The 6,389-nt window shown below is 36.5% G+C and overlaps 1 pseudogene; it reads left to right on the forward strand.

The window, feature by feature from the left end:
- Positions 1–1,688: 1,688 nt before the first annotated feature.
- The window catches only part of LOC105001843, an 11,711-nt pseudogene continuing 7,010 nt past the window's right edge, over positions 1,689–6,389 (forward strand).

Raw genomic sequence — 6,389 nt, forward strand, 5'->3', positions numbered from 1 at the left:
TTTAAACATTTTATTCTAAGGTATATTTCATTGAGATTATAAAACCCAAAAGACAAGATATGATACATTTTTCAGCATTTTTAAATTAAAATCTTTATGTAGATTTTCAAAAACATTTTTGGCATGAAATATAAAGTAACAAGTTTACTAGTTGTTAATTTTCAGTTTTTAAAATAGATGTTCTTAATTTTTTTTCTCAAATAGTAAGTCTATATCATATATTCACATTATGAATAGTTTAAGGGATGAAGATTACTGTTTATTTTTAGCATTTGAAACTATGAAACACTTAGCTGTTTCCAATTCAAAATTTAATATACCATAAAGATATAACTATAGAATTTTTATATTTACTTTAATTTTTCAGTAATTAGGAGGAAACAGAGATTGTATAAACACATTAATCGTATTTTAGAGATGAACAAACTAAAGACTTTCAAGATTAAGGTACTTAATGAAACAGCTAGATAGTAGAGTCTATCTCAGAACTTCACTGCTGACCAGTGATTAAGACTTCAAGCTTCCAGTGCACAGGTGTGGGTTTGATCCCTGGTCAGGGAACCAAGATCCCATATGCTGCAAAACCAAATTAAAAAAAAAAAAAAAAGATTCTATTTCATGAATCAGATCAGCTTTTTCTCATTAGATATTTGACTGGGAGATGGTGAGGTCAAGGATAGTTTTTTAAAGCAAAATCCAGGGCCTGAGTAAAAGACATTTAAAGGAGGTCAAGGTGAGAGAACTTGTGAATGACATTTGACTAAATCCGTGATTTTTGTCTCCATGCATCTCTTTTAATTGCTCTTTATTTTGGTGGCTTCTGACATCCTATGATCCATGTTAATGAGGGCTATGGACAAGTGGGACTATTCATTGCTTCTTCCTGGCTTTAAGCAAGGAGAGGTTTCCAAAGTGTGGTTCGTATAGGAAGTCCTCTGGTAAGATACCACATGGGTGTTAGCATTTAGCATGTTTCTGTTTCCCCCCATAAAGACATTAGCCCCCACTAAGGTACACAGTGCACTTAGGATGCCAGTGATCTAGATGTCCTGTGACTTACAGCTCTGGTCGCCAAGCACCTTTTCCCCTTTTCTGATCCCACCTCTCCCTTCTGAACAACTACTGTGGATCTAGACAGGGTACCATGAACCCAGGGTGCAGTTCTACCTCCCCTTTCATTTTTACTCTCTCCTTTTTCACATGTGCTCATTGAGAGAAAGCCCTCTCACACATTCCTCACACAGTGCAGAAAGAGAAGTGATGACTGGTTTATAAAACAAAATCTTAAGCCCGTTTACTTAATATAATATTGTAAGGCACATAAATGTAACAACCATCCTATATTCCCCTCTATAGTTGAATACATGAACAAGTAGACATTTTCTGCATACACTTAGCACGACTGTGACCATCGGCAGCACTGTACCATCCCTCACAGCAAAGTCTCCCTTTCTGACGTGGTCTATGGAATTAGGAAGATATGAGCTGTTTTCTCTTCCATGTCTCACATAAATACTCTTAATTTCTCAGTACCTTACTCCCGTTTCCTCCTTTTTTTCTTTGCCTTTTTTTCTCTGTCTAGATCATCTCTAAACACTTTTCCTTTTTCTGTTTATCCAAGAAATATAATGTCTAAAAATATGTAAGTCTAAAATATTTAGATTCAAAATATTTTTAAAATGGTGATTATGGCTTCCTCTTCTATGATTTTAGTCATAGTAAGTTATGAAACCAATAACAGATATGAAATCAAGAACAGCCATGGACAGAGAATATACTTGCAACAGAGGATACTGCTTTGTGTACTCGACTTTACTATGGATCTTATAGACCCTTTACCATGAGGATTCATGATCTTAAGGGCCAAGAAGTCATAACTCTGAAGAGACCACTACGGTGTTCCAGCTGTTGTTTCCCCTGCTGCTTGCAGGAGGTCAGTAAGCAATTACCTGAGTACTTTGTAAAGCAGGTCAGCAAGAATTTTCACCCTGTCATTGAACTACATAATCATATGAGATTTAAAGGAAAAGGAGTATACCAGCTGCTGGTTTATACTTGAGAGTAACTTGTAGGAAGAAGGCAGGTGGAAAAAAGTAAGCAGTTAGGTGCACATTCCTGAGCAGCATGCCCTCTGGGGTGGGATCGGAGATCTCAGAGACCAGACTTCTTGATCTTCAGGAGAGCTGAAAATGTAGGGCACCTGGGTCAAGTCCCTCACCTGAAATCACCACAAGGGCCTGCCCAAACCTAGAGGAGGGTTCCATAGAGGATATCTTTGAATGCCAGCCCAGAGGCAAGTGGACAGAAAAGTGAGGAAAAGAACAGAGGTGTTCATCTCATAATTTTAGCCAACTTATAGGGAGCTAACCCAAGGAAGGCTCCCTCTAAGAAATCTCAAATCCTGTGGTTTTCAGTTCTCTATTTGAAAAAAAGAAATTATATCTGAGTGTTGTGAGCACCTTCAGGCCTGTAAAGGCCAGGTTTCTCTTTCATAGAACTTGACAGCCCTCTGACAGAGAACATGAATCTCAGGGCGGGGCGGGGGGCACCAGGGCACAGAGTGTTTATGGGAAGTTGACCTTTGCCTGTATTTCCACTGGCCTGAGACCAGCACTGCCTGGGTCACTCAGGCATCCATACGGGTAGCTGTGAGAACAGGGCAGACAGAGCTACAAGCACATAGACATTTGATGTCTAATACTGCACTTCTTTTGAAAGGATAACTGAACTTATTTATACTGAATTTTGTTTCCCATGTCACTTACTTTAGATATAACAATACTCATAAAAATAGCTAAGGCGAAATTGAGAGTTTGATGGAATATTTTCTACAATTTGTAGGGCACATTAGCATACACTATACTTTTGGTCTTAAAAATAGGTCTAAGAAGTCCTTATTTACAGATGAACATGCTGGGGTATTCAAGGTCAAGGTCACCCACCTAGGGTTCAGAGCCAAGATCCCAGGCCCCGTTTTTCTTTGTGTCCTACCACTATTGCCACTCATATTGGAACATTGTCCCAGGGATCAGAGCTCCATTTGTATGCTAAACTACTGTTTATAAAGGAGTTTAAGAGTTTTAATAATTTAGATATTTTTCAAAAGTATGAAAAAAAGAACATTTTGAAATACAGGAGGCCATACTTCAAAGTGGAGACTGTGTGTGCAGTTTGTGTCTCATCCCTTCCACTTTGCAGCTGGGGAAACTTAAACTAATTAATTTACCTCTCTGTCCCTCAGTTACTTCCTCTATAAATAGGAATAATAGGACAAACCTGCTAAGAATGAAGTGTGAATTAAGTGGTGCATAGGGCAGCATTTTGCACTCAGAAAATGAGCAAAGGATTTAAATAGACATTAAAGAAATGTCTTTTTCAAAGAAAACATACAAATTGCCAAAAGATATATGAAAAGCTGCTCAAAATCACTATTGGTCAGAAAAATGCAAATCAAATCCACAATGATATATTACATCACACCTGTTAGAATGTCTGTTATCACAAAGACATGTTGGCAAGGATGTATCAATAGAAAAAAGGGAAATTTTGTATATTGGTGGGAATGTAAATAGCCATTATGGAGATGAGTATCAAGTCTCCTCAGATTATTAAAAATAGAACTACCACATGAGCCAGCAATCCAACATTTGAGTATATATCCTTCGGAAACAATGTCAGGTTCTCAAAGAGATTTCTGTACTTATGTGTTTATTGAACCCTTATTTAGTAGCCATGATATGGAAACATCCTTAGTGTCTACTGACTAGTGAATGGATAAAGAAAATGTGAGATGTGTGTGTATATATATATATATATATATATACACACACACACGTGCATACATATATATACAAATATAAAATATTATTCAGCCAAAAAAAGAGAAGAAAATCTTGCCATTTGTGATAATATACATGCACCTGAAAGTATTGTGCTAATTGATAAGTCAGATTAAAAAGACAAATGCTGTATGGTTTTATGTATATGTCTAATCTGGGGGAAAAAAAAAGTCTAACTCATAGATACAAAGAGCATAATGGTAATTGCCAGGGACTGGTGGGTGGGAGAATCGGGGTATGTTAAGTCAAACACTACAAATTTGCAGTGATAAAATGAATAAGTTCTGAGGATGTAATATGCAGCCCGAGGACTACAGTTAATAATACTCTACTGTATACTTGAAATTTGAGGAAATAGATCTCATGTGTTCTTACCAAAAAAAAAACAAAAATTAACCCATGTGAGGTGATGATTGTTTCATTTAACTTAATTGTGGTAATCTTTCTACAATGTGTTTGTATAACAGACCATCACATCATACACTTTAAACATATTACTAATTTTGTGTGCCAACTGTACCTCAGTGAAGGTGGGAGAAAATAATATTATTAATTGAAAAAAACTACTCAATAAATGAAAGGGATTATCAGACATTGTTACAATGATGATGATAATTACATATTACCTTACTCTCTTGTTTTTGTAGATAGAAATCTATGCTCCTCCTGGTTTACCAATAGGTTATGTTACACAGACCTGGCACCCATGTCTGCCAAAGTTTACACTTCAAAATGAAAATAAAAAGGACATTCTAAGAATTATAGGCCCATATTTTGTGTGCAACTTTTGTGGAAATATTGAATATAAGGTAAGAGATGTGATATATTTATAGGATTTGCTTTTCTAATATAAGGATAATATAATTTTGTAAGGTGTTACAAATATATTAAATATTTGTATATTGACATCTCAAGAGGATGATAATGTGCTCATGTATTTAACTTTGGTCAGAAAGGTAGTTATTGCTCTAATTAGATGTCAGTGTTGATTATGTTAAATGGCAAAAAGAGCGGCAGAGCCTTACAGTCAAATAAACATAAGCAAAATATCTAACATTTAAACATGGTGGGTTTTGTATGGAGGCACTGAATATTATCATTCAAAACAGAACATTGTGTGTTTTCAGTCATGTCCGACTCTTTGAGGCCTCATGGACTGTGGCCTGCCAGGCTCCTTCATCCATGGGATCTTTCAGGCAACAATACCGGAGTGGGTTGCCATTTTCTCCACCAAGGGATCTTCCTGACCCTGCATTGGCGGGGGATTCAATTCTTTACCACTGAGCCATCAGGGAAGCCCAAAAAAAGAACGTTAGCCTTGTTATTAAATCTGATTGCCAAAGCATTTAATCTTTCCTTTAGTATGAAACACAGACTTCCAGTGTTCTAGACCCTTTTCAGGAGCTCTGACTCTTTAAGTTCCTTTGAAAAACTCATGTATGCAAAGAAAATTTTAACAAAAATTCAGTAAGACATACTATACAGTTATGCTTTCTATGGTCCTGTAAACCACAATATATTTGTATATTTATTACTACATGAATAAATTCTATCATGGCAGTTTTTCAGCAGGTAGTCTAGCCTTATAGCTTTTATATTATTCAGATACAAATGCATAATATAAAGGTTCAGTGTTTTATAACTTAATCTTAATGATTCTCTTAGAAAACCATAAAATCTGTTCAGCTGCATCCAAATTTCCACACAAGGGACAAAAATCTAAATCTGGAACTAACACAACATTGTAAAGCAATTATCCTGCAATTAAAAATAAATTAAAAAACAAGAAAGATTTTACTTTGGAGCTCTTTGTTCTATACATCATTCCTCTTTTATTGTTAAGCACCATTCTGTTGTCCAGTCTTACCCCAGGTTTTGAGCTGGAGCATCCCATCAAGTTATTATTGGTTACCTACCTTCACTCAAAACTGCCAGTCCTCTTTTCTGGGCTTTTGGCATTTTACATTTTCCTACTGACAGTAGATGATAATGAGGCCTTCTATCATATTTAAACAATCACCCTATATCAAGCCTCTGTGCTTGTCTTAAATTAGAATTCAGATGGGCATTCCATTTACTACCCCACTCCCCCAATGGCTTCTAGAAATTTATCAAAGAAATATTTCATATTTATATCATTTTCACTTAACATTTATTTTGATCAGTTTAACTCATTTATTAAGTCTGTCTTAATGTTAAGTTTTCAGCAAAACTACTTTTATGTAGGTCCTCTAAAGCAAAGAAATAATTTTTCATGTATCTATCAGTTCAGTTCAGTTCAGTCTATCAGTCGTGTCCGAATCTTTGCAACCCCATGAATCGCAGCATGCCAGGCCTCCATGTCCATCACCAACTCCCGGAGTTCACTCAGACTCATATCCATCGAGTCCATCGAGTCGGTGATGCCATGCAGCCATCTCGTCCTCTGTTGTCCCCTTCTCCTCCTGCCCCCAATCCCTCCCAGAATCAGAGTCTTTTCCAATGAGTCAACTCTTTGCATGAGGTGGCCAAAGGACTGGAGTTTCAGCTTTAGCATCATTCCTTCCAAAG

The sequence above is a fragment of the Bison bison genome, unplaced genomic scaffold (genome assembly GCF_000754665.1).
Source record: "Bison bison bison isolate TAMUID 2011002044 unplaced genomic scaffold, Bison_UMD1.0 scf7180017864384, whole genome shotgun sequence".
Classification (NCBI taxonomy): Eukaryota; Metazoa; Chordata; class Mammalia; order Artiodactyla; family Bovidae; genus Bison; species Bison bison.